This window comes from Podarcis melisellensis (assembly GCF_964234715.1).
Source record: "Podarcis melisellensis genome assembly, chromosome: 14".
Lineage (NCBI taxonomy): Eukaryota > Metazoa > Chordata > Lepidosauria > Squamata > Lacertidae > Podarcis > Podarcis melisellensis.
In genome coordinates, this window is record NC_138546.1 from 14,220,328 (window position 1) to 14,240,732 (window position 20,405).

At 44.0% G+C, this 20,405-nt stretch overlaps 1 long non-coding RNA gene across 1 annotated transcript in view; it reads right to left on the reverse strand.

Moving 5' to 3' along the window:
- Positions 1 to 543: 543 nt before the first annotated feature.
- The window catches only part of LOC309356575, a 127,257-nt gene continuing 107,395 nt past the window's right edge, over positions 544 to 20,405 (reverse strand). Inside the window, exon 3 of the long non-coding RNA XR_014162856.1 lies at positions 544 to 964. This is a non-coding gene — a long non-coding RNA (uncharacterized lncRNA). The remainder of the gene's footprint in view (positions 965 to 20,405) is intronic.

A 20,405-nucleotide genomic window follows, 5' to 3' on the forward strand; every position in this document is an offset into this window, starting at 1 on the left:
ATAGCTTATGCCCTGGTTGAATGGCGGAGAGAGGTAGAAGATTGAAGTAATTAATGAAATAGAGGGGGAAACCACTCAAAGAGAGTAGGAGCGTATGCCAACCAGATGGGACAAGAAACTGCATCTCTCTCTCTCTCTCTCTGTGTGTGTAGCACACACATGTTGTTGTCCAATTTTCCTTCTCAGTGCATATTTAACGGCTTCAAATGAATGAAGACAATGGAACTTGTCCAAATCGTTGCTGATTTATTGGAAACCATGCTGACTTATAGGTTGGATTTAATTTGGTGTCTGTGCAGGTGCAAAAGAAGAAAGAAACTTGAAAGTGGCTATAAATAGCTGCTGGGTTTTTTTGTTTTTTTGCTATTTTTCAACATCCCTTTTCCTGGATGTTGTTTTGGCAAAGGCTTCAGAAGATGCCGAAAGCCGTGTTTTGAAATCAAACGGCTTCAGGCACCAGATGAGAAAGGAGCTATAGTCCTTCTTTGGGGAGCTGCACGTTTTCCCCCTTCCTCTTTCAACTTGGATGGTTGGAAACTGCCTTTCAAGACAGTTGGGTAAATTTTGATCAGAAATAGTAGTCAACCAGATGCCTTTATTGGATAAATTTAAAAGAGGTTTCTAGACCAGAGGTATCATTCCCAGCAACCGAAAATTAAAGGGGGCAGACTCCAAGTGAAAAGAAAGGACTTTGATGAAATACAAATGCACACAGAGACAACTTCAAAAATAAGGAGGAGGCTGCAAAAATCACATCCAAAGTGATTTGCACTTCCAGATTACACACATGGTTTTTGTTCACCAGTCAAAGGATTGCAGCACTCTTAACAGTTGCAACCCAATGTGATCATCCTGATCCAATCAAAATCTTTTGGCTCTTCATTTTTTCAATGTCTTTCTTCATTAAGACTTTGACTAATTTTCCTGTTTCATTAAATGTGTTCCAATATCTTCTTTCATCTGTCTACAAAACAGTTCAAGATTAATCACAATTGCCATGTCTAGCCAATTCTCTTTTCATGCATACAATGGCCACCATAGATTCTATTTGTTATGTACTGAAGTTCTCACCCTGGGCCAGCAGGGGGATACTGTAGAAAGTTATACAAATAAAGGATCGAAAGTGACGTTCAGTGATTGGATAGTTTTAGAAAGTTGTTACAGTAACGTTGTACTGGAGCTCTATATAAGCAGGCTGACTGAACCCTTCAGTTCAGTTCTGTCCTGGCCTGTGTATAAACAAGACCTGTTTGAAGAATCGCTGTGTCGTCTGATATGTTCACCCACAACTTAACACTATTCTAACACTTTATTCTTTTCAGGGTTCCAGAATGACTATTTACCACATAACAGTACCTAAAAGCAGCTAGTTCTGTACTGTAAAAGGTAGGCAGGCCCAGGCCTTTTCACTTTAGCTAGGCCACAGGCTCAAAAGAAAATGGAATCATCAAAATGGTACATTTTTATGAAATTACTATTTTCTCCATCACCTCTGGGAAGCCCTTGAGCAGGACATGAAGGCATCAGCACACACACACAAAAAAACACAATTGCTCTGTTTCTGTGTCGTTTGCTTCTCTCTGCTTTTTAAAATATTTCTACATTTCTCCAGGTTCATGGGCTTTGAAGAAGTGAGTCTATGAAAAATGTTCCCCATGGAGGATTGAAGAGCTCTGGATTGTTTGTTGTTGCTGCTGCTGCTGTTGTTGTTAAAGCATAGCAATAATTTTTTTTTAAAGAATAAAAGTTAAAAGTTTTGCAGAAACCCTACATTGTTTTGCTTTAACAACAAAAAGGGGATCTGCAGGCAGCATTCTAGGCAGCCTAGAATTGTAGGACCTACTGGAGTTCTGCAAAAGCCCAGAGGAGGCATAAACGATACCAGGATAGATATAATTTTGGTGTTAAGCTGCAAAGTTTTTGAAACATGAACAGGCAAGACACAAGGCAGCCAAGTACAAAAGAGAAAGTCAAAACCCACCATTGTCTCCCCTGTCACATATTATGGAAGGAAGTGAATCACTTAAACATATAGTACAAAAAGTCCCTAGACTTATTTGTCTGTAATTTGATGTGCTTAATCCATACTAGTGGGGTTCCTGTGCCTCTAAATTTCATCCACTTTGGCAAAAAGGGGGGGGGAATAAGACTGGGTGTTCTTGTGTGCATGTTGTTGTTTTTAGATTCCCCGTTGTAATGAATGGAAAACACAGAATCTTGCTCCATGTGTAGTACCTTAGAACCCAAATTACAGACTGAAGGAGAGGGACTGCCTCTCTTGGTATGCCCCTCAGAGGACCTTACGGTCTGCAAATAACATCCTATAGATTCCAGGCCCCAGAGAGACAGTGGTGGAGCTTCATGCTCCAGCACTGGGGGCAGAGAGCAGGCGGGGGTGGGGCGCACTGCCTGCGGGGGTGGGGCACCCACAATGGCACCCTGGGGGCAGTGCACTCCCCCTGCACTCCTCTTCCTCCGCCAGTGCAGAGAGATCAGACTGGCCTCGACCAGAGCCTGGGCCTCTTCGGCCGTGACCCCAGCCTGGTGGAGCCCTCTGTCACAAGAGACTAGGGCCCTGTGGGATTTGACATCTTTCCGCAGGGCCTGCAAGACAGAGCTGTTCCGCCAGGCCTTTGGTCAGGGTTCAGTCTGACTCATTTTCTCCTTGTATAAGAACAAGCACAAAGGAGGTTCCCAGCCCTCTCACAGGTGCTCACAGGTTTTGGTGGAAACAGCTGGTAGCCACCTTTAATTTTAACCTGAAGATTGCCACTTGTCCATTTTAATTTTAATTTATATTTGTTAGATTTAATTGTGGGTGTATCTTAATTTATTGATTGCTTGTTTTTATACATTGTCTTACTCGTATAATGTTACCCGTTCTGAGCCCACCTTTGACCGGGGAGGGCGAGATATAAATAAAATTTATTATTATTATTAAGAGTATTTTTTTTTAAAAAAAGTGCACACATATAGGGTGAATCTTGGAGCCTGTGCAATCCTGTAACATATAGAACTGAACATAGCTGCTGTCCCACCTGACACAATGCAGTGGAAAGACATCACTCATCATTATGGCTTTTGTTTGAATTGGAGTCTTTGCTCTTCTTTGAATAAGTGATACAGCGACAATCATCTTTTACAGTGCCGTTATATCTGTGACAGGACAAACTGCACAGATAAGCACCTGTGAGTCACCTTTGCAGCACAAGCCTCCAAATTGGCTTTGATGTGTTGTGAGTGATGAATTGGAATATACTGCACCAGCCAGACTTAAGATTGCAAATATTGAGTTGATTTACATTCCTGCTGTGTACCGCAAGCTCGTCTCCTTTCTCAACAATGAATACAGATAGCTTAAATTCCAAACATGGGCACCCCTTTCCCTCAAGTCCCCTCTCCTTGAGTGATGTTTAACATACATTATCAGAACTGTTCTTTTGCTGAATCATAAGAAGAGGATGCTCAAGATTTAATGTGCTCTTCTGATATCCTTCTTCCCTTTAGGACTAGTTCACCCATGCAGTGATGACCCCAAATCTTCAACATGTGAATATCCCCCAGGACATGGCATGTTTGCCTGCACTGGTGTGGAAGACAGATAATTTGTTGCCCCGTTTACTTGGATGCAATGACAGTGGGGAGAGATTGTGACAACCACCATGGTACAACATCCTAGACCCTAGATACTGCAATGACCTTGTGTGACAGCATCCAAGGACACCAGTGGGACCAAGGGGAAATGTTGTTCCCATGGCTCCCAGGATTTATGGATGCTGCTGCAAGAATGCTTGAGGACTCAGTTTCAGCATCCTGACCCTCATCCAAACTATCACTGCCTCCACCCACTGGTTCAATGCCAACACAGCTTTATTTATGTACAAAATGAGCCTCCTCACCATTGATCTGGTGAGAAAGGGTGGGGGGAGGTTGATGGAGAGGCCTCTCCCCACATGCTAGATGCAGCTTTGGCCCTGATTTTTATTCACCCAGGCCTTTGCACCATAATTGTCAGCTTATCATTTAGTAGGGTGGTATTTAGTACCAGGGATGCGGGTGGGGCTGTGGGTTAAACCACAGAGCCTAGAGCTTGCTGATCAGAAGGTCGGCGGTTCGAATCTCCGCAACGGGGTGAGCTCCCGTTGCTCAGTCCCAGCTCCTGCCCACCTAGCAGTTCGAAAGAACATCAAAGTGCAAGTAGATAAATAGGTACCACTCCAGCAGGAAGGTAGACGGCGTTTCCGTGCATTGCTCTGGTTCGCCAGAAGCGGCTTAGTCATGCTTGCCACATGACCCGGAAGCTGTGCGCCAGCTCCCTTGGCCAATAAAGTGAGATGAGCACCGCAACCCCAGAGTCGGTCACGACTGGACCTAATGGTCAGGGATACCTTTACCTGTACCTATTTAGTAGGTAAGGTCCGTATAGTTAAAGCCATGGTTTTCCCAGTAGTGATGTATGGAAGTGAGTGCTGGACCATAAAGAAGGCTGATCGCCGAAGAATTGATGCTTTTGAGTCCCATGGACTGCAAGAAGATCAAACTTCTCCATTCTTAAGGAAATCAGCCCTGGGTGCTCACTGGAAGGACAGATCCTGAAGTTGAGGCTCCAATACTTTGGCCACCTCATGAGAAGAGAAGACTCCCTGGAAAAGACCCTGATGCGAGGAAAGATGGAGGGGGCAAGGAGAAGGGGACGACAGAGGACGAGATGGTTGGACAGTGTTCTCGAAGCTACAAACATGAGTCTGACCAAACTGCGGGAGGCAGTGGAAGACAGGAGTGCCTGGCATGCTCTGGTCCATGGGGTCACGAAGAGTCGGACACGACTAAACGATTAAACAACACAACAATTTAGTAGGTAGGTCTTATTGGTTAGTAGATAAGTATTGTTTGACCAGGTGGCAACAGCCCCAGCCCCCAGGGATCATAAGGAAGGAATAAAGACTCTGATAACGTTATATGGAATTAAAATTAGGCCACAACTTTATTAAACTTCCAAATGTAGGAAGACCTTGGCTTAGGCCTTGGGTGTGTATCCCTCCCAGCCCCCCAGCAGGGGGAACTGGGGCACATCAGGGTAAATGGGATATTGAGGTGCTCTGCGAGACGTAAGTGTAGCAGGCAGCCAAGCCCATATCCCCTCACTCAGGGTAGTTCACTGACAACCTTTCAGTGTATGGCCAGGGACACCCATATATATAACCCCTTTAAGAGGGGACCCTGGAATCGCCGCCGCAAAGGGGTGAATCACCACTTCAAACCCCACCCATTATAGGGAAGAAAAGACTAAAGGATTCCACCCAAGGCCATAACCGCCAAAGTTGTGACAAATTGCTACAGAGAAGACAAAACCTGCCAATGCAGGAAATTTCTTCCTGGTCCTTCAGCAGCAACCAGTCAAAGACCATAGCAGCACCCCCTAAACAGGAAGAAAAAGTTAACCTGCAAGCAAAAAATACTAAACAAAGGAAGGGTGAGGAGGGTGAATCTCCAGAGCCAACTGCCTGGCTATTGTTGGCTCCACCCCCATTTATAAATGGGGCTGGCCCCACCTCCCAGTGAGAAACTTGATTACTGAGGCTGGGCGTGAACCTCCAAAAATTAACACTGAGAGGCAAGCCAACCCCTGTTTGCCAGTAAACTCCCTGGGAACTGTAGCACCATGTGCGAACCCACAAAGGTCACCCACAATTAAAAGTTTGAGTGCTCATTATCGGGAAACATTTTAGGCTTCTTTTCACTCTTGTTTTTCAACTGTTTCCCCATGAAGTTCTACTCAGAGTAGAATTGGAATCTACACTAGACCAAGCTAGACCAATGTGTACCAATGAACCTAAACTAGTCACACTCATTAATTTCACGAGGACTGTTCTCAGTAGGACTTGTGTTGGTGACAACCCAAGAGTTGAATTAACTGATCAGGCCCCCTTTTGCTTCTCACCTCCAAAGTTTCCCTGCAATGATATGACCCTTGTACCGAAACACACCCCTGCTCAAGATCCTTCTCCATTACTAGTTTTGCAATAGTTTTTCCACTATTCCTATAATTGCATTTGCAACTGAGGATCCAGCCATGGAATTGTTCAATGGGTAAGTCAGACTGGCAAATGAGCCCATAATCCACGAGAACTTCCACCAGACTTCTCAAACACAAACAATTGCCCAGTATTCATATGGTGATTGTATATTTTCTCTTGTGGCCCTTAAGTGGAGGCAGCAAGCACTTTTCGCTAAAAAAGAAGAAGCAGCAGTAACTTGGAAAGGGCTAAGCTGATAAAATGATGCCCTGTAGACAGAGAGTTAAAAGTAGCCAAATGACTCAAAGGACTTTTAAAAAAGAGAGAAAAGCCTCCAGCAGAGAGTTTCTTTGACCGCTGAGATTCATCCTAGGAAGCAGGAAAGGAATTTTAAGGTTTGATGTTCAGCAGTAGGGAAGCCTGGCATCTATATGAGAAATGCACTCCATCAAAAGGTATTTGAAATCATAATGCAGACCTGGTCTTTTTTCCTTTTTTCAAAGTTTATCTCCCGTGGGGACTGGAAGAGAACCCCCCATTTGCAGACAAATTGCTTGGGTGAGAAGCAAAGCTGTGAGCAGAGGAAAAGAGCCCTCTGGGGGAAGAAAAATGAAAGGGAGATAAAAGTAGAAAGGGAATGGATGTCAAGGAGCGAGGTCAGAAACATACACAAGGATGAAGAAGCTCTTTCAAGAGATAGCATCAGGGGCCCCTCATTTTTCTATTGCATATAACAGCTGGGGGGTGTCATCAAGATTCATCTTTCCAGCAGTGGTGGTTGGTGCTCAATGGAACTGCCAGGGCAAAGGCCAACCAGAGGCAGAACCAGAGCCACTGAGAGGCAAAGCCAAGTAATCCTAGTTTTGCTTCCATTCTCCTGTCTGAGAAGCATTGCAAGGGCAACACAAGAGTCCAAGGAACAGGAAGCTGACACAGGAAGTGTCACCCGCCAGACTGGCTATAAGCAAGAAGTAGGTGAGGGGTTGGCTGAGGGTGGAGTTGAGGGGTGAGCAATATGAAAATAGTCCTGCTGGATCAGGCCAATAGTCCATCTAGTCCAGCATCCTGTTCTCACAACCAGATGCAGTTGGGAAGTCCGCAAACAAGACATGAGTACACTCCCTCTTTGAGCTTTCCAGAACTGGTTTCAGCACCCTAGTGCTGTAGCTTCTTGCTGATTGGCTAGCCACAGAGGGGAGAGGAACAACACTTTGAGGGGGGAGAGAATAAAAGGAGTGGTTTCTTTAAAAAAAATATTAGCAATTTCAACATAAGAAAATATCAAAACATATCCTATTCATTATTTCCCCCTTCCCCCTCCCCATCAAACCCTCCCACCCCCGAGATGTCCCTCAGCTCCTCTCTCTGATTTCTCCACACATATTATTCTCTGCATATTGTAAAATTGTATAAATCTTTATATTATCTGTCTTACGATTTTAATAAATTTGTTTATGTTTATTCAAAACCTGCCAAGGAGTCCAGTCCATTTTGTTGTCTTTTTTAGTAACCTGTAAAAAGTTCCCATTCTTCTTTGAGGAGCGGTTTCTGAGGGAGAGGGTTAGGTTTGGAGAAGTGGCAAAGGTTCAGGTTAAGAGATAGGGTTTGATTGGAGTTGGGAGTTAAGGAGTGAAATAGGGAGAACTGGTTCGGAAGGAAGTTAAACATACGCACTGAGGAGACTATCCATAGCGAGAGGACAGAGCCTCACAGCTTGGATAAGGAGACCGGGCTGAGGGCCTGGGAAAGGCATACAGACAGGGGTGTTCTGGGAGGGGTGTGACTGAACCAGGAGAGGTCGATCTTGTGGGAATACAGGCTACCTGGGTCTCAATATAGCCAGGAGGGGAGAGTTCTTCCAGATACAGAAGACTCCCAACCCAGTAACAAGGGGTGAGGTGACCACCTGGGTCTATTAAGCCATTTAGAAGACCTCAAGTGTAGGATTGTTAACAGAGTGGGTGACAGAAGAAGTGCCCCTCATTCATGAACCAAAGTATTAAGCTGTGAAGGAAGTGGTGTTGCAAGCATTTAATTGTAATATCTAAGTGACAGAAACTGAGTTGAGCATTTTACCATCTATTCTAGAAACCTGAATGTTTACCACCTGAAGTGTAACAGCTGATTTTTCATAACTGACGTTTAAGAAGAGTCGTGCCCGTGTTTAAGCCTGAGACATCTTATAGTTAGCATAGTCACACTGCCCCACACAGAAAAATGCTTCCGGAAATGAACTGACATTTCTCTTATTTTTGGGAAACAGCTTATTCCATGTCCATCCACTTTGAGCCTGGGAGAAAGCTCAAATTGGAAGAAAGAAGGTTGACTCCAAAATAATCTACATCTCCCTGGATTTTAGAGTTCCTTCCTAATTCATCCAGTTTCCAAAGCAGAACATTATGGATTGTTCATCCCCTCCCCAGCCCTGGTTTCTTAGATAAAAAATTGTGTACAGTATACTCAGCATGCACCATTTGCTGCAGGTTTCAGTTACTTTATGCCTCCCCATTTCCGATACACCCAATTAAGTTAGATCACATTTTTATTGCTTATGGCCAAGAGCTGTTGCTTAAAAAAACAACTCCAAGATGTATTACACAAATCACATTTACAAATTTAAATGCTGTGGATACAAAAACAGAGGAAATAAAAAAAAAATGGTAGGCATTGTAAAAAGCAGCAAAATTCACCACCACCATCAAATTAGGGTATTACAATAGCTACTAGAGATGATAGCAATTTATAATCTTCAAGTTTCAAGGCAGCATGATGCTGAATAATAGTTTCTGGGGAGCAATGGTAGAAGAGGGTTAATGGACTCATGTCCTGCTTGGGAGCTTCCAGGTTTGGGAGCCTGACCAAGATGTGGAACATCTGGTCTAGATGCTGGTCTAGATAGGCCTTTGAATTGATCCAGCAGAGCAATTTTTACATTCTTAGTAAATGTGAACCAAGCTATAGGAGTCATTTGGCCCATACACACCATACACTAAGAGTTGTATCCCATGAAAATTAATAGATATGACTTGCTTAGGTTCATTCATTTCAATGGATTTGCTCTGAGTAGGATTTAGTTGGATGCAACCCTAAGTGCATATAGGATTGTAGCCTTAGGGTTGTATCCAACTCAGGTGTACTCAGACCCATTGAAATTAATACATCTAAGTTAGTTATGCCCATTCACTTCAGTGGATACATTTCAAGGAAGGCTAACATTGGATAAAGCCCTTACCTTGAAGTTGGTGTTGTTGAACTCAGTGGGCTTACTTCCAAGCAGGCCTGCGTAGGATTACACTTTAAATGACTGAAGTATCTGCAGATGCTTTGCACATGTGAAAACAGAACAAACATCAGACATGGAACTTTCAGTTCAGGCTACATGGAGAAGAAGCTTTGAAATGGAAACAGATCACAGTCAGCTGGCAAACACAGCAAGTGACAGGATTCTGAGCATGTGTGCATCATGCTTTCTGCATGAGGGCATTATTCCATTTGAATTGGCACAGTTAAAATGGAATGTCCAGACACACTCTTAAGAAGTTGCTTTATAGTGAATCAGATCATTGGTCCATCTATTTCTGTAATGTCTACAACTGACTGGCAGCTGCTCTCCAGGGTTTCAGCTCTCTCTCTCTCTCTCTCTCTCTCTCTCTCTCTCTCTCTCTGTGTGTGTGTGTGTGTCCTCTCTCCCATACCTACCTAAAGATGCCAGGATTGAACCTGGGAACCTATGCCCTACCACTGAGCTATGGCCCTTTCTTGTTCTTCTGCTTCCCATATGAGTGTTTGATGGCAATGACAGATTTACTTTTTGTTCTGGCAAAGATCAAACACAAATTTGAGATTGCTCTAGAAAAGTGTGACCTTCACAGTACTCAGATAATTGGTCTCACAAGCACCAGTTTTATTTAAAAAAAATAACATCCCAGCAGTATTTCTTGCCTAATTGCAATGAAGTCCGTCTCTTCTCTACCTGAGAGCCCTGGGGCCTCGGAAATGTGTGATAGCCTACAGGCAGCAGATGCCAGCTAATTCAAGCATCCATCCCCACATTATGCTCTTCTTCTACCTGCCTTTAATGTGTTTGCATATAATGCAGAGTCCAAAATCCTGTAATATTAGCAGGGGTGCAAAACTACAGTTGTATAAATGGGTGGGGGGATATTTTTCTGCCTGTAGGTCACATTTCCTTCTAGGTGATCTTCTGAGGGCCACACACCAGTATCCAACATTTCTCAGTTGAAAATTTGTTGTTGTTGTTTAGTCGTTTAGTCGTGTCCGACTCTTCGGGACCCCATGGACCAGAGCACGCCAGGCACTCCTGTCTTCCATTGCCTCCCGCAGTTTGGTCAAACTCATGCTGGTAGCTTCGAAAACACTGTCCAACCATCTCATCCTCTGTCGTCACCTTCTCCTTGTGCCCTCCATCTTTCCCAACATCAGGGTCTTTTCCAGGGAGTCTTCTCTTCTCATGAGGTGGCCAAAGTATTGGAGCCTCAGCTTCACGATCTGTCCTTCCAGTGAGCACTCAGGGCTGATTTCCTTAAGAATGGATGCGTTTGTTCTTCTTGCAGTCCATGGGACTCTCAAGAGTCTCCTCCAGCACCATAATTCAAAAGCATCAATTCTTTGGCAATCAGCCTTCTTTATGGCAGATGAAAACAGGGACATCCTATTTTACCCCCAGAAGTTTCTCCCTCATTTGATCTTGCCGCAGACATAAGACGTCATATGCACATATAAAGTACATCTGTCACCTTGAGCCAATAACAACCTCAAAGGATTGTTGTAAAGGAAAAAAATGTGCTAAGGAAGGGATCGTGTACAATACCTTCAACAGATAATTGGAATGAAATAAAATTTTAGCAGTAAGCTGCCTTGAGCCCCTGTAAGGGAAAAGGAATAAAAATAATAATGGAAACCGTGAAAATGATCAAGAACATACCAGAGAGTATATCCTACTGATCTTCGTGCGGCTTACTTCTGAGTAAAAAATGCTCAGGATTACAGTGTAATGCTGCAGTCTTTACTCAGTTACCTGGGAGTAAGCTCCATTGAATACAATGGAACGTACTTCTGAGTAGACAATGTAAGCTTCCATTTATGGAAAAGGAATAAACACTCTATGGGTTTCCTTAAAAATGTCTGGCTACTGAAACATTGCAGTTAAAGAATCTGAAGTGGACTGGTAACATTTTCCTTCAAAATTATATGCCAGAGTCACCATTTCCTTCATTTGGTGCAGGTATTTTATTTTCAGTATAAACAGGACACAGTTTTTGCACCTACACACACACACCTACCTACACAAAGGACGGTGTGTCCTGATTTCTCCATCACTTTAAATTGTTCTCCAAGACATGGAGGGGAGGAAAAAGGAAAGCCGGGACATTCTGAGATCACATCAGAAACCAGGATGGCTTCTGTAATTCCAGGACTGTGCCTGGAAAATTGGGACACTTGGAGGGAATGCAGTAGTGAGTTGGGTCAGAGGCAAATGTGGTTGGTGCGATAAATGTATTTTTTTACCTTTATACAGTAGGGTAGTTCACACAGAGACTCTCATGCACCTCTATCTTCCATCCAAAAAAGCAAGAGACAGGATCAGAGTTCAAGGACACATTCCGGCCAGGCAAGAACACTCAGAGTGTGATCAGGGCCAGTGTAAGGTATAGCCTAGAGAAAGAATGTGTGTGACCTGAGGAGAGTTCTGAGGGCCAGACAGAGAAGTCTGAAGAGCCCATTTGGCCCCTAGGCCTGAGGTCCTCATCTCCTAGTATAAAAGCCACAACCTAGAACACACATTAAATTCATACTGTATAAGTAATGTGCTATGTTTTTTCCTTTAAAATCCCTATACAGTGGTACCTCGGATTACATACGCTTCAGGTTACATACGCTTCAGGTTACAGACTCCGCTGACCCAGAAATATTACCTCGGGTTAAGAACTTTGCTTCAGGATGAGAACAGAAATCGTGCAGCGGCGGCACAGCGGCAGCAGGAGGCCCCATTAGCTAAAGTGGTGCTTCAGGTTAAGAACAGTTTCAGGTTAAGAATGGACCTCCAGAATGAATTAAGTTCTTAACCCGAAGTACCACTGTAATGGGAGAGAGGGGGAAATCAGGATGCAAGCTATGGTGCATTCATGGTGCTTATAAGAATTGGATCACGTGACAAAACATTACATCTTTGACAACATTCTGCAAATGGGGGGGGGGGGACAGGCTTTAAACCAGGACTGGGGAACCTGTGACCCTTCACATGTTGGACTTCAGTTCCCATTATCCCTAAGTCTTGGCCAAGCTGGGTGGGGTTGGTGGGAGTTGGGTGTTCAAAGGGGTATCACATGATACAAAATGGCAGAGAAACGTGTATCCTGTTATTATGGGCAAGGATCGGGAGCCTGTGGCCCTGCAGGTGTTGCTGAACTCCAATTCCCATCCACCCCAGACAGCCTAGTCAGCAGTCAGGGATGATGGGAACTGTGGTCAAAGAATATCTGAAGGACCACATGTTGCCCATCCCTGGGCTAATGAGTTGCAGCCCGCAGCTAAGAAAAGGATATAGATATGTTTTGCCCTTTAGAAAACAGGTGAGCAATCATTTTGCCTTGCCAGAGATGGGGATATTTGTAAAGCTGTCTTATAAGAGGAAGCATAATTGCAAGTTTCCACTTTAGATAGATGGGATTGTTATCATTGGAATTGCACTATTCTGTGAGGTTAGGCCAGGCTACTACTCTGTCATTGTAACAAGACAATACTTTACACCAAAAGGAAGCCTCAAACACAATTCTCTCATTGAAAGCTTATAAATGGTCGCTGAGGCAAAGCGTGGGCAAGGAAGCTTGGAGAACACCAACCAAATGGCCTAGGTCTCACTCAAAATTTTTCAGAAATTCCTTTGCTAATTCTACGACTTATGAAAATGACATTTGTATAGTGCAGAGACACCAGTAAGAACATAAGCAGAGTGCTGCTCTATCAGTCCAGCACCCCCCCATTTTTTTCAAACAGTAGACCACCACCTTGAACTCCACATACATTCAGTGCCATGACTTTACATCAATAATAATAATAATAATAATAATAATAATAATAATAATATACCCTGCCCATCTGGCTGGGATTCCCCAGCCACTCTGAGCTGCTCCCAACAGAATATTTAAAACACGATAAAACAATAAAAACATCCCTAAACAGGGAAGTCTAAAAGTCAGATAGTTGTTTATTTCCTTGACATCTGATGGGAGGGTGTTCCACAAGGCAGGCACCACTATCAAGAAAGCCCTCTGCCTGGTTCCCTGTAACTTGGCTTCTCGCAGCGAGGGAACCGCCAGAAGGCCCTCGGAGCTGGACCTCAGTGTCCGGGCTGAACGTTGGGGGTGGAGACGCTCCTTCAGGTATACAGGACCGAGGCCGTTTAGGGCTTTAAAGGTCAGCACCAACACTTTGAAATGTGCTCGGAAACGTACTGGGAGCCAATGTAGGTCTTTCAGGACCAGTGTTACATGGTCTTGGCCACTCCCAGTCACCAGTCTAGCTGCCACATTCTGGATTAGTTGTAGTTTATGGATGCTTTTTCTGCCTCTTGGAAAGAGATGCCAGCATGGATATAACTGAAATAAATAACTTATTATAAGGTGGGGTGGGAGATCTCAGCCCTGGAGCCCAAAAGATCTCTGCACACCTTTTCATTTCACCCTCAGGATTCTCAGTGGCCCTCTTCCACCCCCAAGTGTTTTGCTTGGCTGGAGTATGTCATTAAACCACACAATGCCCTTTGCTTGACTGGATGAAGGATAGAGAAGGATGTTTGTGAGAGTGGAAATGCTCCTACTGTGCACAGGTAAGAGTAACACATTGCTTTGCCAACTTCTGCATCTAGTCCCACCTACCACTGGCATGTGGCCCTCACAAGGTTCCCCAGAAGGGAATGTGGTCCTCAGGCTAGAAATGGTTCTCCATCACTGGAGAGAGGCTTTTGCTGAAACCAGCAGGGAAGCACACAGGGCTGATCATTTACCATGCACGGAACAAACATTTACAGTCTTTTTATAAGGATCACCCCAGAGTGTAACCTTGCTGTGGATATCCCCTCCCTCCCTGCACTCTGCATATGTCATCCCATATGGGCTGGTGAGTCTCCTCCTAAGGATAACTATTTTTGGCTCACTTAATTTTGCTCCAGGCGGGATTTCGTATTTAGCTTCCATATGGCTGGTTTTGTTGTTCTCCAAACCAAAATTATACCGCAGCTGACATCATCATTGGCATTTTTCCACTCTCCTTGTCCAAGACACCCCAAGGCATGAACTCAATTGGGATATAAGTTTCCCCTCCATAGAGTTTGCATTTTTGGCAGAACTGTGAGAAGAAGCTTCTTGTTGCTCATTGTTTGCTTGACACATTTAGGCTGAATGTGTTTGCTAAGAGTCTCGTGAACCAGATCAAGAGAGCTTTAAACTAAATCCTGAGGGGCAGGGAGACAATATTACAAATGACAGGGGAACACCTGGTACTGGGGATAATAGCATCATTGATGTACAGAAAATTGAGGTGGTGCTCCAAAAAACTGCTAATGGGCAGGAAACTACAAGAAGGAAGCAGCTGAAGGTAATGACTCATGGTTTCAGTTATCTCTATACTAATGTACAGAGTATGGGAAACAAGCAAGATGAATTTGAACTCTTAATATGGAATGGCAAATCTGACCTAATAGGCAGTACTGAAAACTTGGTGGGACCAGACTCTTGATTGGAATGTAGAAATTGAGGGGTGTAACCTATTCAAAAGGAATAGATCAAACATGAAGGGAGGAGTAGCAGCATTATATATAAATAACGTGCGCACTTCTGAAGAGATCCATGACAGCATGGCACCAGACCTTTCATTAAAAGCGTTCAGTTCCCAAAAGCCTGTTGGAACAAGAAAATCAACAAGGAAGGAACAAGTCTAACTTCTCAAGGGAGGAAGATCCATAATCTGGGAGCAGTTCCTGAGAAAGCCCTCTCCCACTACCCTATCAAGTGTGTCCGAGGGTGGCAGAATATGTAACTGAATGTTATCATAAGTCACCTTCGTAGGATGTATATCCTGAAAGGTGGATGTAGTTAGGGAGTCTGGAGCAGCTCCAATTACTAGATGGAACACAGCCAGAGGTGTAATGGTCTAGGGGTCACAAGGGGCTGAAGGCCTGTTTATATTTTTGCAGCAAGGTCCTAGCAATGACCTAGGGCTGCCCAATCAGCATGAAAGGGAAACTTTTCAGCCACTGAGAAGGCATCTTCTCATGCTTTGTGCTGATTGGAGCAAATCAGAGTGAAAGGGACAAGAGTCAGCCACTGAGGACTGGCTCCTAGGGTCATTCTGGAGAAGGTATGTGGGAAGAGCACTGAGGAGGAGTTGTTCTTTGTGCTGCAAAGCTAAGCATCCAGGAAACCTGAGGTGTTTCAGTGTCCAAATTCTGTTACCTACAAATATTAGATCTAGCTGAAAGCTAGATACATCATTGTGATACATCCGTAAGATTATTATGGTGTAATTTTAAGATTGTTGTATAATCTTAGAAGCTTGTATAGTCTTAAAAGAGGGCATGCCTGTGACTATTATGAAGGGACCCTACATTTCCGAATTTGCCACCACACTACTGGACACAGCTGGGTGTAAACACAGCTGTGCCAGAGGCAGCATTGTTTGGCTGGAAGAGCAGCCTGAAGACATCAAAGCAGCCCTCACCTGTATGGTAAGGTGATGATGGGGGAGGAGGAAAAAAAGGGGGGGGACAGAGGCAGAAGCAACCTTAGCAGCAGCTAGCAACAATGGAGCTATAAGGGGAATGTTACCTCAGTCTCAAAAGCAGCAAATAAAAGCTGAGTTGAAGCTGACTTAAGGCAGGGAAGGACTAAAATAGAGAGCTGTGAGTGGCAGAACTACACACCTCTGGGCACTGGAAATACACTGCGGGGAGGGAAAGGGTCTGTAAAATTTTAGATGATTAAACCTGTACAGATATAAGCCTCACAAGAACCTTATATTGAGAAGAGTCTCAGACGGCCTTTGCAACAGATAAAGAGACCCACCAAGGGGAGATTTACACCATACAGTACAGTTATAGCGCTTCCATAGAATCATAGAATTGTAGAGTTGAAAGGGACCCCAAGGGTCATCTAGTCCAACCCCCTGCAATGCAGGATTCTTTTGCCCATGTGGGGCTTGAAACCACAACTCTGAAATTTTGTTTGTTTGTTTCATTTATATACTGCCCTATACCTGCAGGTCTCAGGCGGTTCACAGAATAAAATCAAAATAAATATCACAAAATATAAAACCACGTAATCAAAACAACAACAACACAATAACCTCCCCCCCCCCCAAAAAAAACCACACACCACATTTTAAAAGAGCATAGGATTAAGAGATTGGGAGCATCATGCTTCACTGACAGAGCTATCCCGGCACATATAAGCCAACAGCTTCCTCAAAATAATCCCAGGAACAGTAGTTTGTTAAGGGTGCTGGGATTGTAGCTCTGTGAGGGGAAAACTATACTTCCCAGGCTTTTTTGAGCAGTGTGTTTTGAATGTATGTTATGGATCTGCCCTTGGAGAGCCACATTTGTTTCCCTGGCCTAAGATTCCCCGTCTCTGCTTTTCTTCATTTCATGCTCCTTGTGTGTGTCTCTCTCTGTGTGTTCAGTGTGTCCCAGTCAGACTCTCTTGGAATCACTTACTGTTTAAAATTTTGCTGCTGTTGTTGTTATGGCTAGCTTTAGAGAAGGAAACTAATTTCAGAAAGCAAGACAGTTTAACAGAAAAAGCCTGCAGCTATATATATATATATATTTAAGCAGCAGATGTTCCTGTGCTTTGCCCAGCTGTAGAGTGTAGAATCAAATTCTCAAACCTGTACACTTGCCATGGCGACTCTTTGCACTTGAAATGTTTTTTTTTTTCATTAATTGACCAAACCTATCCATTAAATGTTGCACCCCAATTTCTTTTTTTAGTAGTACTTCTGTAAAAAAAAAAATGAAGATGGCAAATGCTTCCTGACTTCTTACAAACACGCACAGCAGGAATGTCTCATCTAGGATCAAACAATATTAAATCAGGGGTACAAAATCTCAGGCTCGGGGGCCATGTCTGGTGCTCCAGGCCTCTTTGTTTGGCCCTCTAGAGAAATGTTGTAGTGGTCTGGGGTTGTGGGTGGTCAAAGACCCCCCCCCCCTGGAAAAGATTCTTCAACCCTTCCTTAAAGATTAGGCAAAGGTAAAAGTAAAGGACCCCTGGATGGTTAAGTCCAGTCAAAGGAGACTATGGGGGTGTGGTGCTCATCTCGCTTTCAGGCTGAGGGAGTCAGCATTTGTCCACAGACAGCTTTCTGGGTCATATGACCAACATGACTAAACCACTTCTGGTGCAATGGAACACCATGACGTAAACCAGAGCGCACGGAAATGCCGTTTACCTTCCTTGCACTGGCATGCTTTCGAACTGCTAGGTTGGCAGGAGCTGGGATAGAGCAACGGGAACTCACCCCATCATGGGGATTCGAACTGTCAAGCTTCTGATTGGGTGGCGCTGTGGTCTAAACCACTGAGCCTCTTGGGCCTTAAAGACTTGAGGTTGTTCTATGGCTGTTATATGGCTATAGAGGTAAGCAACAGTTCCTTGATTTGGTCCTGGAAGCAAATAGGCAACCAGGGCAGCCCCCTTAGGATCAGTGTAATATGATTACATCTGGCTACACCTGCGGACTTTCTAGCCACCACATTCTGCACTAGTTAAAGTCTCTATGTCATCTTCAAGGGCAGACCCATGTACTGCAGTAGTCCAGCTGGGAGGTTACCACAGCATGGAATACAGCAGCTATCATTAACCAGGATAAATAAATCTCCAGGACTGCTGGAGTTTATACATTATCAAGTTGATCTTATCAGAGTGCAGAAGTCAGGTTTCAGGAAGGCTATGGGGAATCTCTTAATAAGTTGGAAATCTATTAACAAAGGTAATTTATTATCATACCTGAGAGAATTGTTATTATTATTATTTCCAAGATGAGCTTTAAAAAGCAATTAACCGCCAAAGTACCTTGGAAAGGTTGCTAGCCCCATGTGTCAAAAGCTTGGCTGCCTTCAGCCAGAATTACCACCCTGTTCAGCTGAAACTTTTATGTGTTTATTTAGACCCTGCTTAATATATATAAAATATCTTTATGTGGTGCGCAGAAAACTTAAAACAACAGCTATCACAAAAACACACAATGTAATCATCATTAAAAATTGCTAACAAAATGTGTACAGATAGCAGTTCCACCTTCCTGGTGGCTAATCTCCTCACTCAGTACCTATCAGCCTCCCAACTCTCACCCAGAGCCCAAGCCATATGCACACCATAAGCACTCTAATGCCATCTTAAACAGTCAGGGCTCCCCTCAAAGAATTCTGGGAACTGTAGTTTGTGATGGTGCTGAGTGTTGTTAGGAGACGCATATACTCCTCCCAGATCTACATGCCCCGGAGTTGCCTAGGAAGAGGGGTTGATTGTTAAACCACTCGGAGCTGTACGATATGCAACCAAACAAATAGGGAAGAATTCTCAAACGTGACCTCAGTCGTAGAACTTGACCACTGCAATCCAAAGCAGAAACTAAGGGTTCGGCTACACTTCTGCTTCTCCTGTGCCTAGAAAACATGGGTCTGAGGCTTTTCTCTTCTCCCATGCTTTCGAGGCATGAGTCGTTTGACCCATCGCTTTCCCCCAGGAAAACCCACTGTTTACTGCTGAATGTGAACAAATATCAAGCCACAGAGAAACCAATTGACATTTGTTCCAATTCAGGAGTAAGCAGTGGGCTTTCCTTGGGGGAACTGGCAAGACAAGTGTGGACAAGCACTAAGAGATAATGCTTTGGATCCTAAAATAAGATAGCTGCAGGAAGTTCACAGGAGGAAAGTTTCTCATCCCCTCCATCAGCTGCTGATATAAGCAAGGAACAGGCATAGATCCTCACAGGAGAAGTCCTCTGGCTTCATAAGGCAATACAAAACCAGGAGGATATGGGGCTTCTTTCTTGTTCCAAGACCAAGCTTCTGCAATTGGATTTTGGTCTGAAAAACTCAGAGGAAGTGTGGGTGAATGGAAGCGAAAGATGCAAGTAGGCACAAATATTGATATGGCACAACTTAATTGCTGGTCTCAAGGCACGTCTGTTAAGGCACCAGACTTAGCTTTTAATTTACCAGCTTTGTGGAACTTGAGCCAACGCGAGACAGCCTTATCTCAGGTCTTAATCCAGAAGGGATTTTTGGTGACTGAATGTACTAAAGGCCAAACTTGCAGGATTGCATGGGATATCCATAAACAGTCTCCTGGATATTAAAATGAACCGTGGAGGTTGTGCTGGAAATGTGTGTGAGAGAACTTAACTTTATCCCTTTCCTGGCACTTATTTGATCTAAGCCCACTGCTTTGCTTCTTTCCTGCTGGGGGCAAGGGGAGAAGAGGGGTTCCTGTATCTCATCTGTGGCCTTCCAGATGTTGTTGTTCTCCAGCTCTCATTACAGCCAGCATAGCCAGTCGTCAAGAATGATGTGAGTTGGAGTCTAGGAACAGACGGAGAGCCACAGGTTCCCCATCCACCCTGTATATTTATGCTCAAGGTGGCATACATAATTCTCTCCCTCCCCCAGTTAATCCCCACAAGAACCCTGTAAGGTAGGTTAGACTAAGAGCCAGTGACTGGTCCAAGGTCACCCAGTGAGCTTCATGGCTGAGTGAGGATTCAAACTCTGGTCTCCTAGGTCCTAGTCTGACAATCTAACCACTACACTACACTGGCTCTTTTTCCTTATACAAAGGAATGAATAATTCTGAGCAAAATAAATCTGAGCAAAGGAGGGAAGAAAGGGTTAAGTGGTGCCTTCCTCAACCCACACGCCATTCCTCTTCTCAAACTGGCATCTTACCAGTTAAAAATGAGAAAATATGCAGGAGTTTATAGCATCACCTGCAAATCCTGACTAAGGCAGCTGCTGCTATGGAGACCAGGCTGTCTGAGGTCACCACTAATCAGCAAAGGTTACCAATACAGAGAGAAAAGTTCCCCGTGAACTTGAAAGTTTCTTTAATTATTCTCCACTTTCATTGTCGTCGTCCCCTTCCATTCTTTTAATCTTCCCTACTGAAGTAGCGGGTGGCACGAAAGTCTTTAAAAAGTCTAAGGGTCACATGTGTGGCTGCCATGCTGATTGCGAAGAAAACTATGTTCTTAAAGAAGTTGGGTAAAACTTGATTTGCACAAGATCTGAAGACTGCTCAGAAACAGCAGAGGAGCCATTTTCTAGGGTATTCAAATGGAACTTCCTTCTTCCTTGTTGAAACCGTA